At 36.4% G+C, this 17,220-nt stretch overlaps 1 protein-coding gene across 1 annotated transcript in view; it reads left to right on the forward strand.

Moving 5' to 3' along the window:
• KCNH7 (potassium voltage-gated channel subfamily H member 7) overlaps nt 1–17,220 on the forward strand; it is a 471,595-nt gene that overhangs the window by 365,390 nt on the left and 88,985 nt on the right. The window lies entirely within an intron of this gene.

The following is a 17,220-nucleotide window of genomic DNA, read 5'->3' on the forward strand; positions in this document are numbered from 1 at the left end:
AATTAATTTCCATATGCTTTGCGTTTCTTGCTAGATAGCTACATGATGATAATGATGATGATGAAGAAAAAGATGATAATGGATAGATTGATGATAGATGATAGATAGATAGATAACCTGTGTGTATACATGTCTATATGAGTTTATTTTATTTTCTTAACTATGCCTTTAGAGGTAAGATCATAACATCTTTTAAAATATCTCTCAAAGAACCTAACAGTGCTTACCCATTTATTGGTAATTGAACTAAATAAAATGCACATTTTATTTAATGCATGTAGTACATTCTTAGAATTCCTAAGAGAAGGTCCTAACGTCTGATAATACTTCCTGGATGAGAGGGAGTAGCAGTCTCATGTATCCATTCATGTGACATTTATTGAGTTTGTACTAAGTTCCAAGCAAGTCAAATAAGACACAAAAAAGTTAATTCTACTCCTCCTTTTATATACTCTGCCCTTGCTCTCTCCTTTTTCACTAATGAGAAAAGAACCAGGAAATGATGAGGATACACCATGCTGGATAGAACATCTTAGATAAGACCATCCTTGACTGAATTGTAAAAAGCTGAGACCCTCTTGTTCCATTAGCTTCCAAATGGGAAGATAAGAGAATATCATTTGTATGCAAATTTCCACCCCTATCATTTAATGCTGACAATGTTCTCGACTGCATTGTTTGATTCTTCCTTGTCTTAGATTTCTAATTTGTAAAGCAGGCATGATATCTTCTTTGTTGTAGACACTCAATAAAAGTTTAATTTCCAAGGCAAAACTGCAAATAATTTTTTTTTGTTCTCCAGATGTTTATGGGGTGCCTAATCTGAAAAGGATTCTGTTTTAGAAACTCTGGTTATAGTGGTACACATCCCTGCCATATAATTGAGTGGGAAAAGATAGAATAAGAGAAAATCAAAGTGTGACAACGTTTATACTGTAATAAATGGGATAATCTGTGAGCAGAAAGGGGGCATGTAACCCAGTCTGGAGGAGCCAGAAGAAACAATGTCGACATTAAAACATGAAGGAGGACAGAAGGATGTCAGTTGAGTGGAGACTCAGGCAGCATGGGTGCAAGGCAGTCACTGAAAGAATACAGTGATTTTCAAGACCAGTGAAGAGGGGAGGCAAAGTCCTAGAGGCGGCTGTGGGAAGAGTAGCATGAGACAGTTCCAATCTCTTAACCCTCCTTTTACCCACCTCCTTTTCCTTAACCCCTTCACTTAGTAACTGCTTGCTCTATATAAGCTAGACTATTCTCCCAGGCCAGTTTTTCATTCTAAAATGTTCCCTTCATGTCATGGATGACTACCGGATAACTAGTCCAGTGTTCTCAGGTAATATACAAAATTATAACCAGAGTTTGTTTAAAAGTAAATCCCCTCAGGTCCTATCATAATAAAAATCTATGTTTTCTGAATGCCACCAATTTGATGAGAGTATTTCATGAAAAAAGCTGCATGAAAAAATTGAGAGTTTCATTCTCACTGGGATATATTTGCATCATGAATGAGAAACTCATTAACTCAAACGAATCTTCTATTGATTGAAGTATGTGAGAGGAAGGTGAGAGATGTCAGAAGAAAGATATGTTTTAGATACAGGCCTTCTGGTTTACATCCTCCCAAATTTTCTACAAGTTCGCTTTCCTTAGGTACCCTCCCAATCCCATTGCTATAGTAATTTCTCTTTTTTCGCCTTCAGAAGGAGTTAGGGGCTCACTAAAACAGCCTTCTACTGAAGGAGAATGAATGTGCAATTGGAGGGAGCTTCCTGTGTTTACTGCAGACAGAATCATTTACAATGTAGTCATCAGTCAGGAAAACCACAAAAAATTTCGTACATCACAAGTGTCTATTTAAAATAGCAGTATTTCATTTTTTTATTGCATTAATAATAAAATAACGTTTAAGGTACAAAATAAATAAATAAATAAAATAATATAGCAGTATTTCAATAAGCCTTAAATTTTAAAAAACAGAATTCTTATAGTAACTAACCTGAACTTCATTTTTTATAGCTTAATCTAATACTTGCCTTCAACTAGAGATTTTCTTTCCTCTCCTAATGTCTTAAAATAGCTTCATTAAACTCAAGAAATGATGTTCTTTGTGACAAAATCATGCTTCGTGGAATATCAGATTACATTTGCAGTACCTTCAAATGAAATCTAAAATGACATTGTCATGAAGTAGAAATTAAAACAAGTTTCATTTCTTATCTTGACGTTCAGCCTGCATTTATTTTCCATTCTAAGAAAGACTAAAGGCAAGGATTAATAAACTAAAAAAGGGCATTAGGAGGGATTCTTGGCAATGTTTCTCCAAAGGCATCCTGGGTTAGGTAAAAATACTATTTCTCTTCAGCTTTTGATATCTGATTTCACTCTATATTTCAATCATACAGTCATTTCAACACACATATACATGCACGCACACACACACAGTTTCTTAATGTATCTAAAGTTGAATTTAGCTGCCTCTATCTTAGGAGACATCATTTATTGTTCCCTACTTATCTTATGAGTATGCATATAAATTTTACTTCTAATGTATAAAAATGAAATAAACAAGGAGCAAAATATATATTTATTTCAAATATGATTTTTGCTTAAATTGTCAAAGCCAATTGCTAATTCAGTTAAGTTTTGAATTGTGTTATGGGTACGGATCATTTGCTTTCATCAACAAATAAACATGCTTGCTTGAAATCTATAAGAATATATAAAGTTCACAAGCTTTTCATTTCACCAGAAATCTAAACTCTAATATTTCTATGACAGAAATAAAATCTTTGATCAAAACACAAGGGTATCCTTTAGCAAATAAATAATTAGCATTATTTTTAAACATAAACAATTTATATTCAACTTATCAATGAATATAAGATAAATTCAAGGTATTGAATGGCTTTAAAAAAAAAAAGAAGGCTTTTACATTCTTATTTTTTTTTCCATTCTCATTATAGGGTCCCATTCTATCAGTCAGAGGTAGAATTTTTCAATAATTGAGTCATTCCCACTGACCTAAATTTAGAGTGCAGTATTATACATCTCTCCACTCCCTCGTGATTTCTGTGAACAGATCTGAAGCTTTAAAATAAAAATTGCCCATATGTTTTATTTGGATCCGTTCTGCTTCCTTCTGAAAAGAGACCAGGAAAGCCCAGGGAGTCACAATGATTAAGGACATGTTCTGGAGTTTAACCTGCTCTCTAAAACAGGATGCATTCCAGAGCATAAAAGGAACTCTGAAGTAGGTCAGAAGCTTTAACTGCTTGAGGGCCTACCTTACACGGAAGGCAAGCAGGAGGTTTGAAATTAAATTAGTGCCAGAAACATCAATGAATCATGATTCCATGGCTCCATTTTAGACTGAAGGGTGAGGAAATACAGTGTGTAATAAGGCCTTCAAAACCTCATTGATTTGGACTTCGTAACTTTGAATTTGCATTAATTCAGATGTGGACTTGGTTTGAAATCATTTTGTGCAGTCCCTGAAGTGAGTTGAGATGAAGTGGAGGAAAGAATTTACAAAATGAATAAGGGAAATATCTAGTGTATAAGATTATGGACGAACAAAATACTTTCCAGAATAACATTAGAAGAATCACAGAGTACATATGCTAATTAAAGTTGTTCTTATGACACTTAACAACATTTTATCCCAAACAAGTAGCTTAAATCTATGAGATGCTCATCACTGAGGTAATACATGGTGCTCCCTGACCTTAAGCAGATCACAAATCTTGGTGGACTATCTGCTCACCCACTTCCCCCTGTAATTGTCTATGGTACTATAATAAACAATTAACTAGGAAGAGATGGAGTACTTGGAATTGGCAATAGAAAATGAACATAGCTTCTTGCAGGAGATACCCAGGTCACTGGGAGCCTTGAGAAGTTAATCCAGGTGTCTGAAGACATTTCCAAGGCCCTGTTGATGGGCCTAGCCCATTTCTTCAAAGATGCCTTCCTTAACCTGAGTTAAATTCACCCAGTCACACACTTTCACAGTGCATTCCTTTTATTTTCTATCACACATATCTCAATTGAGATGAAATCTTTATTTGTGTACTTATTTGTGTCATACCCATTTTGCCCCACTAGTGACTACGTTCCATGAGGACAGGGACTGTGGCTTTTTTGTTTCTCATAGTTTTCCCAGTATCTGCTAATAAAAGTTAGGTGGATGGGCGGATGGATGGATAGATGGATAGATGGATGGACGGATACATAGATGTGTGGGCAAGTGGCTGTATAGAAAATGTAGGCATTTGTTTGAAGAGGTAAGATAGAGTCAGAATTCTACCACATCCTCTCCTAAATCACTTACGGTATTTGGCTGTTAAGAGGGGAATAGTATTTCATCCGGTAATAGAAAATTATTGAAAATTAATAAGTATTAGAACAAAATATTTTTGTAGAATTTATATGTTTGCTTCTTATGTGTATCAGTATTATTCCCTGTGAAGACAGAAATGACAACCTGCTTTTTTTAGGGCCTGACTGCTGGAAAATATATAAATCTTCCTTCATGTAAAGTCCCTCCTTCTCTATTCTATCTCTGAAGCCTGCAGGAAAGAGCCTGTTGACTTTTTTTTCTCAAGTAGGCTTGCTTAGGAACTAGAAAGAGAGCCCAAAGGAAGAAGGTCTCTGGTGAAGCAGCCAGGCGGCTTTGTGCTCCAGAAGCCCTGGGTCTTGGCTTTGACTCTTGTGCTCCCTGCCCCTTGGCAATTGAACTCTGCGCATTGGTGATGCATGCATTCAGGGTCTCAGTTTCCTCTGGGGTGTGTCCATGTTAGTAAGTGAAGAGATACTATGGCAGGAAAATCTGCAGAATGTCAGGAATGATCATAAGGCCCTAAGTTTTCAAGATACTGCCTTTAATTGTTACTTACTGCTAGGCAAGAATGTTACGCTTCTCTTTCACTCTTGTTCTTCTTATTGCATTTAGGAAATTTATCTTTAAAAATCAGTTTTAATAGGTGGCCTGAATGATCACGCTTATATGCCTAGCCTAAGCCTTAGATGCCCTAGTTCCTAATTCCTGAGGTAACTAAGACATAAATAAATCTGATGCCCAAGGCTACAGCTTCTGCTCCTGACTAATGCATTTTTAATTGCTATTATGTAAAAGCTTGTATTGCAAATATGAGACTTAATCATATGCATAACCGCTTTTTAACATCTGAGAAGCTGTGTTTTCACTGGTGGTAACAATGGAAACTTAGTTTTTGAAGTTTCAAATTTGCAATTATTCTCTGGAAAGGCATTCATTCTTCAGTTCATTAGGGAATGACATATGATGTTTTCTGCCATTATTATTTACTAAAGATAGTACAGGATTGACCTCTGTTTTATCAATTATCTCAAGGTTAGTTGTATTTAAGGATGTCTTAAAATACATTTAGTAAAGTATACTAATGAACCTATAATATTAAGGATACAGACAGAGCAAATGACATATAGCTTAGTAAAATGAAAGTAATTTAAAATGAACTGGTAAGAAAACTTCATTAGTTTAAGATTCATAACCTTTATTTTAAATATGTTACATTAAAATATAATATCTGCCATAAAAATCATCTAGTTTCAGCATCTATCTTCATAAGAAGTTAAATGATAGTTTCAAGATAATGAGTTTTGCTGAATTACTGAATGTATTAAGGTACTCTCGAGGTATTCTTACCCAATAGTAATGCCAGGCAAATATTAATATTTTGATACAGCCTCTGGTATAATGACTATGTCTTAGAGGATTAACACTAGAAGTTTGCTCTATAAAAAAGTTTGCTCTATATAAAGTTTCAGTGTAATTTTGACCAGAAAGTTTAAGGGCATTATTTTAGCAAGTTTCACCAAGAAAGCTGAGGACTGGTAAAATGAATTTCATTAATGGGCACCAGACTCCTTTAATGAGATGCCAGGCTTCGGGAGGCTTCATGTGAGTTATAAAGTTCAGGACAAGGCTTGCCAATTTGCTTTGCTGAAGGCACAGGGTGCCCCTGACAAAAGGGGCTTCTCCAGTTGCAGTTTTCTGGGTTAATGTATTCCAGGTTGAATTATCTCACCCATTGATTGCTGCCCTGGGAATTTCAGTGTTCATACAAACTAACAAACGTACACCAGATAAGCACCAGCAATGCCCAGCTGGCTCTTTGTCCCCCATGGGAAATTTTCTCAGTTAGAGCTGGGTAATTGTTTAGCGCAGCTGCTGCAGTTTCAAGGGTGCCAGCTCATCTGAGCCAACTGTATGCACACAGCCCATGACTCATGATGCTGAGAAAGTACACACTGCCGGTGGGTGGATGGGGGCCTTCAAGGACTCCGTGTTAAATTTGACCTCTCCTTTGTCAACTATTTGGGGGATAGTAATAGTGAAAGGCAGTTATTTAAGAGGTATAAATATCCTATATCGTGACAATCAGCTATAGACATGCATAACAATCTCATCTTTATCAGAAAGCATTCACTATATGTATCTGAACAGTCACTTGGCTGTACTGTATGTGTTACAATAACAACTATATTGTAAGACGTGGTTTCTTACATACACCCAAATATGGGGCAAAGAGCTGGCATAATATCGAGAGTAAGGGACAAATTGGGTGGAGACTGGGAAAGCAAGCTCTGTTCTCTGGCCTCATGCCATAATATTTGGCATAGAGTTCAATATCAGATCTCCCAAAATGATTCCAGAAATGCCCAAAATATATTTTGTGAGACAACAGATTATTATTGTGAGGCCATTTGAATTCATTACTTTATTGTCAATTAATCATGGTAATGTCCTCCTGGAAAAATTCTCCTATGCAGTATTCTGTACATAAATGGCATCTTTAAACAGTGTCAATCTGCCACATATATACCACTGTCTCCAGGGCTTGACGTATAAATATAATAAAATAAGAGTTCTTGACATATTAGTTATCTATTGTTCAGTGACAAATTAACCTAAATCTTAGTGTCTGAAAACAACAAGCATTTGTTACCCCCACAGTTTTTGTGGATCGAGAATTGAAGAGAGGCTTAGCTAGGGGGTTCTCACTCCAGGTCTTCCACAAGGCTGAAAAAAGGTGTCTGTCAATTATGGCTGCAGTTATCTCAAAGATCAGCAAGGGATGATCTATTTCCAAGCTAGCTTACCAGGCTATTGGCTGGCCTCAGATGATCCTCTTCTTAGGTCGCTTATGTGAGCTTTCTAGCATGGCTGGTTTCCTTCAGAGACACCACGGCAGCTGACTTCCTCCAGAGCAACAGTCTAAGAGAGTGTGAAAGTGCACACAGACAGAAGCCACAGCCTTTTTTACAACTTAACATTAGAAGTGACATCTTTTCACCTCTGCTATATCCTATCCATTTGAAGCAAGTCAGTAAGTCCAGTCTAACTGAAGAGGAAGGGATTACATAAAGGCTTGAATACTGGGGGGCAGAAATGTTAATTCAAGGCTTCAGCCTTTCTCTCCGGAATTATAACAGTTACCTCTAATTAGTTTCAGAACATACAATTTTGCTCTACTCCAATGAAAGTGATCTTTAAGAGCTGCTAATCTGATCATGTCATTTAATAACTGGTAACTGTCCTCAGGAGAATGTCTAATCTTCTTATTATGGCCCTTTATATACAGTGCATAAAGACAGTATTAAATGATATTTAAAGTCTTAGGCTCCAAAGCCAAGTTGCGTGGCTTCTAATCCTGGTTCTGCCATGTATCATTTTTATGCCCTGGGCAAGTTTGCTAACCTTATGGGACTTCAATTTCCTCATTGAAACCTGAAATGGCAATAGCTACTTTATAGGATTATTGTGAAAATTCAGTAAGATAATTCTTATGCAGCTCTTGGTGCAGTGTCTAGGACATAGAAAGACCTTAAAAAGGGTAGGTTGTTATTATGATTCTCCATTTTATCTGAGCCATTTCACACCATATTGTGCAACCACAGCAACCTACAGTGTTGAGTCAATTTTGACCTCTTACAAAGCTGTCTTTATCTGAAGAACTTCCATTTATTCGTTAAAAACTCAATTCAGAGAGTTAAGTTTTCCTCCAGAAACACTTACACATACACAAATGCACACACTTATGCATACGATATTCGACTAGGTGGTTTTCTCTGTACTCCCTCAGCTCCGATGCGTAACTCTATCGCGGTGTTCACCACAGTGTATTGCCATTCGTTATTTCTCTATGGTCCCTATTCTAATATGACCTCTTCTAAGAAGTCTTTTATTTCTATATCTGCAGAGCCTAACCCAGTGCCTGGCATATAATAAATAGGTACTAAATAAATATGGGTATAATGATGTGATAAATAAATGATTTGAGAGATTTTTGATGCAGTCTCCTTCTTCATTTCTTGATTCTACTTCTGACACCAACTTACTCATTCCTTTGCCCCGGGTCCTGGTTGCATAAGAATATTTCAACTGTGGCTTTGAAGAGAAAGCTGCCCAAACAAGTTGTTTAGATCAAAGAACATGTTTCTTTTCATATGCAGTTCCAAAGACACAAATTAAATTAAGATCAGTATTTCTTTCCCTGACTTTCTGTTATTTAGGGTTTTGAAATTTACAACTTCATAATAATTGCTTCACTCACAAGTCAAACTCCTCAGTTAGGCATCTAAAACTCCACAGAATCTGCTCCACACAGACCTCCTCACCCACACCATCTTCAAGCCTCTTTCTCATTGACTGCTCTCAAACACATGCATATACACAAGCACAAGCATACATACACACAAATGCACACATATACAAACATGCAAATATATACACGAGCGACCAACTGCATTGGATTCAGTTTAGGTGCTTGTTACAATTGAGATTCCTGGGCTTCACCTAGTCTCAGAGGGCAAAGAGCAGGAAATCTACCTTTTAATAACTTTTCTAGGTAGTCCTTATGCATAAAAAAAGGCTTGAGGACCACAGCCCTCATACCACTGACCTTTGCTAGTGGAATGTACTCTTTCTAAAAAGGGTATTATTTCCAACTGAAAACAAATAAAACCCAAAGCACATACCCTTTCAGATTCACTCAATTATGGCCGAGCACAGTGGCTCATGCCAGTAATCCCAGGACTTTGAGAGGCCAAGGCGGATCACGAGGTCGAGAGATCAACACCATCCTAAGCAACATGGTGAAACCCTGTCTCTACTAAAAAAACAAAACAAAACAAACAACAACAACAAAAAAAAAAAAAAAAAAAAAAATTAGCCGGGCGTGTTGGTACATGCTTATAGTTCCAGCTACTCGGGAGGCTGAGTTGGAAGAATCACTTGAACCAGAAGGCAGAGGTTGCAGTGAGTCAAGATTGTGCCACTGCACTCCAGCCTGGTGGCAGAGGGAGATTCTGTCTCCAAAAATAATAACAATAATAATAATAATATTCACTCCATTAATACCCTTGTCAAAGATCCTTAGATGGCCCGCAGTAGTCAATTCCTCCTGCTTGCCTGGCCCTTGTTACTCGGTGAATATTATTGATTTCCATGCAAACTACCCGTGTCAGCTCAAGAGCATCTTGAGTTCAGAGACATATCTGGCAGTACTTCTGGTACAGGGTCAAAAGCATAGTTGTTCAACTGGTGTTTACTGAAGTTTCAGCTATGGTTCTAAAATACAATTTTGCTCTCAAATGTATTGGTTTTTATGAATTGACAAGATTTTATTAAAACATAAAATTTCATAACAGTATTTAGCTATCACATCCCACCTCAATTTTTCAAATATACTATAACAAAGAATGAAGGCAAAGCACAGTGGCTCACACCTATAATCCCAGCACTTTGGGAGGCTAAAGCAGGAGAATTGTTTGAGACCAGCCTGTGCAACATAGCAAGTCTCCTTCCTCTACAAAATAAAAATTAAAAATTGGCAGATGTGGTAGTGTGCACCTGTAGTCCTAGCTACTTGGGAAGCTGAGGAGTGATGGTCACTTGATCCTGAGAGTTCACAGTGAGTTCAAGGTTACAGTGAACTATGATTATTCCACCTTCACTCCACACTGTCAACAGAGCAAGTACCTCACCTTTTTTAAAAAAGGAAAAGAATAAGTAGCTTGTCCAAGATATAGAAATAGTAAAAGAAAATTAAATTCTTCTGCAAGATATTTTGTTGATAACCTTGCATAATTTGAGGTAACAACCTGAAAGCTAGATCATACACAAATTTCATTTGTGTTGTCTTGATAACTTTATATTCTTTGGTATGAGGACATAAGGTCAGATTGTGTTGAGATTTTTATTTAGATCTTGGTATCTCAATTGTTTTAATGTTTTAAGAATGCTGCAGAATTTTTCTTCCCTGATTGGAACTTTGAGAGTGTCAAATGCCCAGTAGTCAGACTCCTCCATGTTAACATAAACAGATACCAAACACATAAAAGTGGAGCCACGGCTGAGCCCACCAGTGCTAGGATGACTACTCCCAGATGGAGAGGACAAAAAGAAGTGGGCATCAAAAAACCTGAAAACTCTGACAGAGTCAGTTCTGTGGTCCAAATGTTTGTATCTCTTCTACATTCATATGATGAACCCAACTTCCCAATGTGATGTTATTAAGAGATACAGCATGTGGGAGATGATTAGGTCATGAGGGCAAGAGCCTTCATGAATGAGATTAGTGCCTTGTCCTTTCCACCACCTGAGGATACAACAAGAAGGTGCCATCTGTGAATCAGAAATCAGGCCCCCACCAGATACAGAATCTGCTATTGCCTTGATCTTAGACTTCTCAGGTTCCAGAACTGTGAGAAATAAATTCCCATGGTTTGTAAGCCACCCAGTCTAGGGCATTTTGTTATAGCAGCCCAAAAGGACTAAAGCAGTCAGCTCCCATCACATAAATGTAAGATTTCACCAGATGATTGAACATTGTCTTTGCCTGTTTGTGTTGCTATAAAGGAATGTCTGAGGCTAGTTAATTTATAAAGTATAAAGGTTTACCTGCTTCACAGTTTACAGGTTGTGCAAGAAGTATGATGCCAGCACCTGCTTCTGAAGGGTGTTAAGGCTGCTTCCACTCATAGTAGAAGGCAAAAGAAAGTCAGTTTGTGCAGACTACAATGCAAGAGAGGAGGTGAGAGAGAGAAGGAAAGTGCCAGCTTCTTGAACAACCAGGCCTCAGGGAACTAATAGAGCAATAACTCACTCATATCTGTGAGTCAGTGCAAGGCCATTCATGAGGGATCTACCCCATGACCCACACATCTCCTATTAGGCTTCAACTCCAATGTTGAGGATCCAATTTCAATAAGAAATTTGGAGGATCATACATCCAAACTATAGCAAACATGGTGAATTACATTAAGAGCTCAGTTTTCATGTTTTCACAGTCTTAGGTGAAAGAATCTCTTCACCTTCTCAGTGACAAGATAACTTCTGCTAACTGAACTCTTCCCTAAAGACAGGCAATTCACACAGGTTTCCAAGCCTCAGACAGTGTGAAATCCTTCAGGCTGTATGGTTTTTCTTTTAATATCTTGTGAATTCCCAGAACAAAGCCTCCCACTGTCGTAGGAAAGAACTAAAATTCATCCTGAAGTCAAACAGAATTATTTCAAAATGACGTACTGGTTATAGCAATCCAATCATTCCCTCAAGAACAGATATAAGCAAAGGTTGACTAAAATGATGCCTCTCTTCATTTGTAAGTGATTCTTTCTCTTTTAATTATTTGCTATTCTATTTTACATTTAATGTATTTGAACCACCTCTCCTCATTTCACAACTTATTTATGTTAGTGTCCAATTAAATTGTTCTTAAATTTACTGACAATTGGATAATTTTGAGTATTTTAGCTGAGTAGCTGTCACTTAAAGTCCATTACCTGTCCTCAAATGAAACGAGCAACCAAACAAGTTACCGGTGAAGTAACACTACACAAAATGGCAGCCTCTGGTGGCGCTTGCTTTACTCAAGAAATCATCGTTCTGCATCTATGGCAACTACAACAAATCTCAGAAATGTGTTTTTGGTACCTGGTATAGTTTGGTTGTGTTCCCACCCGATTCTCACCCTGAATCGTTGTTCCAATAATCCCCATGTAGTTACCACCATGCTGTTCTCATGATAGTGAGTTCTCATGAGGTCTCATGGTTTTATAAGGGGCTTTTCCCCCTTTGCTTGACACTTCTCCTTCCTGCCGCCATGTGTAGAAGGACCAGTTTGCTTCTCCTTAAGACTTGATTTTAAGTTTCCTGAGGCCTCCCTAGCCCTACAGAACTGTGAGCGAATTAAACCGCTTTGCTTTACAAATTGCCCAGTCTTGGGAAGTTCTTTATAGCAGTGTGAGAACAAACTAATACAATACCTTTTAAGTTTTCTTTCGTAATACAATATTGTCAGGCAAGAGCTCCCTAGCATATTTAACATATATGTCTCTCTTGTGCTATTTTTAGACTCTAGCTAGCATAGCATACTAATATAAATATTTGTATAAATTTATATACTTATTTGCAACACAGTTATAAAGCTTATCCCCTATCACTGTTTATAGTGGCAAGGAAGTAGGTGTGGTGAATTAAACAAAGAGAGATAGGGCAGTACACAAATGAGATGTTAAGTGTGATTTCATGCAATACTGGGTAAATTCCAATTATCTTCAGAGGTTGAGTTTAGTTCAAAGTAACATGCTATAAAATGGAATATTGATGATGCAGTTGAAAAGTAATTAATGATAGGCAGTCTGTCGTTTGTGAAAATAGATGCCTCCTTTGGATCCATAGCTGCTTAAAAATTCATAGAGAAGAAAATAAAAATGGGATAAGGGAATGCATGACTGCACAACAGGATGCACATTTACATGATACTTAGCGGATATTTTTGTAAATGTATAATATTGATGTACACAGTTAACTACAGGCAGATTCTGCTTATAACCACAACAAGAGTACGATGCACACCATTACTCAGCATGACTCACGGAGTTGTCCCTATACAAGACAATATCCTTGGAACTGAAATGATTGATATAAGGCAGTTTTCACTTTAGCACAGTTAGATTAAACACAAAAGACCCTAAGGTAGAAATTTTTGTATGCAGAGACCTGCCATTATTAAGTCCTGTACTGCCACAGCAATTGCTTGTCTAGTAAGTGTATAGGGCACATGTATGCTTTTAAAAATGTATTTATATATTGGAAATCAGAATAAAATTTAAATGATTTTAATAGGAAATTTTCTTTGATCACAGAACTTGCATTTAATATCACCAACACAATGATTACTCTTGACTAGTGGAATAATTTAGGGTATAAATAGTGCAGTAACAATTGGAAATTCATAGTACATTAGGGCTGAAAGGGATATTAAAGATTGCTTAGCTCAACCCACTTATTTTCTACTTGAGATAATTTGTTTCACAGTTCTTTCATATGCTGATCTCAGAGCAGTGCTTCCTGATGACATGGATAATACTGTCCGCAACAAAATGATAGAGATGAGACAATATAGTAAGGTCTTCATAAAGCTGAATTTGCTTACTTAAAATTATTGCCATTTATTCCTAGACTTTCCCTTTTCTGATGTTTCATCTCCATATTCTTTTACAAAATGATCATGAGAGAAAAATAGTTGCTTTTCCTAACATTCATAATGGGTTAAGTAAAAACTTGGCAACTCTATGATATGCCTCTTTTTTTTTTTTTTTTAATTTTACGAAACTCTGAAATCCAAGGGTTAGGGAACCACCATTTTAGATGCCAATAAGAACAGAGTCCATTGATTTATCTGTATATGAGAAGGTTAAACACATTTATCAATAAGGCAAAATTACTGAAAAGAATTATTTTTGAAATTAGTTATGTTAAAAGACATTGCTTCTGTTTACCATGTAAAATTTGATGAAAGGTCACAAAGGGAGTAACACATGCCTTTTGTTATTCATATGTGTCTGACGAGAGAGTAAACGCAACAGTTTTAGCTGTATTTTAAAAAAAAAAAAAAAACTGGCATATTTTATCTAACAGTAAGATGTAAAATGCTGTAAGAATAAAGAAACCAAGGAGCCTGGAGCATGAATGTAGTTATCTTATTACACATTCATTAGGCTAGAGGTCAGAAAGAAAGTGATAGTTGTCATCAGGAGGCATAAACTAGCTTGATTTCCATTTGTTCTTTGTCACTTGCATAATACTTTTTGTTTCGGTTAGGTATTATCAGATTCATGCCTCCCTCTAGGAAACATGGATAGACATAAAAAAACTTTGTAGTTTTTATCTTAAAATGTCAAAGCTAAAAAAAACTTCTCATGAGATATATAGTATAATATCAGCCAAAATGGAATTCAGGAACATTTGGAATCAAGAGAAATTACCTCCTAGGAAGTTATCCCTGTGAGATGATGCACAAAAATAGGAAGATAATGAATCTCTGGTACAAAATTATGCTTCCACATCAAGTCTCTTAAATAAGCAAGAATGCCATATTTATTTCTTTTCATTTATTTCAGATGATTCATGTACCCATTGGTTTAAAATTAGTTATGAGATTAGCTACTAAAGGACTTTGGTTGATAGTTGCTAAACAGAAAAAGGAAGTTATTTCATTAGTACTTCTGGCCAACATTTAGGGATAGCTCTTTCCTGACTATGGTAGAATCCATTTCAGACTTAATTTTAAGATTCATCATCGCTTTCAGTAAAATACATGATTTGTTTTCTTCCTTGGAAAAATGTAATATATCATAATTAAAATCTAATATTTTTCAAATTGTCTCTGTGCAGGTTTATGCGGTAACTTTTTAAAAAGTGGAATGCTTTTTTCTTTTACTTTTTTGTTATAGTTAGGTTTTTTTGGTATTATTTGAACATGGAAGAAATAGATTCTTAGTAATAAATTTGCCTATAATGTTATGGAGAACTATATTTCTGAGTCCGAGAAATATGTTTTTCAAAGGACCTTTTAAATTTTAAACAATGGAAATTAATTTTTCAAATAACCAACTTTATCCTTCTTACATATTTTTGACAATGTGGGTCATAGTTTAGCCATCTAGTGAAAGAAATAATACATTGAGCATTTTCTATATGGGAAGCAATGCACGTGGGGTGGTTTAAAGTACAGAAAATACAGCAAACATGGTTAAGATCATCAGGGAGCTTAGAATCTAGTAAACAACTCTATAACCTAATTATAATTCCTCTTTTTATAGACGTGAAACAATAAACCAGAAGTTTGACTTCTGTAAAACTTTTTATACTGGAAGAAAAAAAAAGAAAGGAAGAAAGGGAGGGAAGGAAAGAGGAAAAGAAGAGAGGGAAGGAGAAAAAAATAAAAATAAATGCTTTAACACCTTACTGTGTGGAGGACGCCTTGTTTTACTTCTTACAGTTCTGTGGAATTGGCCTATAGCCATTCTGGCACTTTTTATTCCTTGCTCTTCTGAATCCCTAATGAAGCTTGTCAGATCTCCAAAAAGAATTAAGTCCAGAAGGCAAATGACAGCCTTCCAAGAACCTGTTACTAAAGTGAATGACTTGAGTAGATTCCTGTGGTTAGTCAGATTTTACAGACTCTTAATTGATTTAACCATCAGACCTGGCCCAACCAAGTAAGTAAGACTCATAAGCTACTAATTTGATGGAGATAATATATTTGCTAAGGCTACTTAGTAACTGAATTTGCTCAGTCCCTGATAGGAAAATTAAGCAGGAATGAGAAACTAGTATTCCTTTTGTTTAAATTTAATTTTACTTTAAAGTCATAAATAATAATTCTATATATTTATGAGATACAATGTGATGTTTTGAAGCACGTAGACATTCTGGAATGACCAAATCAGGCTAATTAACACATCCATCACCTAGCCAAGCTATTAAAAAGCAAAACACAAGTCTGAGAATTCACAGACCATATATCTTATAAATACGGAGAAAATCTCTGTCAATAATGAAGAATCATGTAACTGTGCTTCAGGCAAGTTGCAATCCTTGGCTAGATTATGACTATTGTGACTTTAAATACATTCCCTATTAATGCTACCTGCACAGCTTTATGCTTTATCTTCTATTTCCTAATCTTACTTTTTTTTTTTGAGACGGAGTTTCGCTCTTGTTACCCAGGCTGGAGTGCAATGTCGTGATCTCAGCTCACCGCAACCTCCGCCTCCTGGGTTCAGGCAATTCTCCTGCCTCAGCCTCCTGAGTAGCTGGGATTACAGGCACGCACCACCATGCCCAGCTAATTTTTTGTATTTTTAGTAGAGACGGGGTTTCACCATGTTGACCAGGATGGTCTCGATCTCTTGACCTCGTGATCCACCCGCCTCGGCCTCCCAAAGTGCTGGGATTACAGGCGTGAGCCACCGCGCCCGGCCCAATCTTACTCTTTTGACTCTCTCTCTGACTCTCTCTCTTGCTCTTGTTCTACTGATTATTCTAAATGTGTTTGTGATCATACACAATCATTCAGAGAGCAATAGAAATCCATGCCCTAAGTCAGGTTTTTAAATTTCTTTTTGGTTATAGATGACTGAGAATTCGATAAAGGACATAAATACGTATTCCTTGGGAAATAAACAGCAAACACTCTAAATTACTTTTAATAACTTTAGGAGTTCAAACCCACCTATACATCCCAGGACAATATACCATGGTCAAGTGTTATGTGCTTGCTCACATACATACACACACTTTTATTTTTCCTCATTATCCTGGAATTCTCATGGGTAGTGTTTCTGATAACTTTCCTTAAAATGCATTAATCCTTGACCTGTAAATGATGCAAACATAGTAAGATCACACTAATTCAGTGCAATTGTTTAAACAACTTATGTGAGTTAAGAAAAATAAAATAATGGTAGAAACTCAGCGATCTCCTAAACTTATTTTCCTATATACATCATTTCTACAGGACCTCTGGAAAGTATACTCAAATTTCAAAAATGACAGAGCCTCCATAAATACTGACTTTATTTTAAAGAAATACCATTTCATCATTTGCAGGGAACTAGAGAAAGTCATGCAATCTCTGTCCTGCAAGCACCCATCAGATGTTCCAGTCTCTTTGTGATAGGTATTCCAACCAGGCCAACTAAATGTTCCCTAGATCCAAGATCCTTGCTTTTATGAGGACATATTCTATCACTTGATTAAATGGGATCCTTTCAAACTGTTTGAGGGCTTTTAAAAAACAGTTGGTTTCCTAAAGTACCACTTTGCACGTGGCTCTTTGAAAACCAATAGATATGATAACTGAGATGTACACAAATAATGTA

The sequence above is a fragment of the Aotus nancymaae genome, unplaced genomic scaffold (assembly GCF_030222135.1).
Source record: "Aotus nancymaae isolate 86718 unplaced genomic scaffold, 86718_ANA_hifiasm-v0.15.2.pri h1tg000029l, whole genome shotgun sequence".
NCBI lineage: Eukaryota > Metazoa > Chordata > Mammalia > Primates > Aotidae > Aotus > Aotus nancymaae.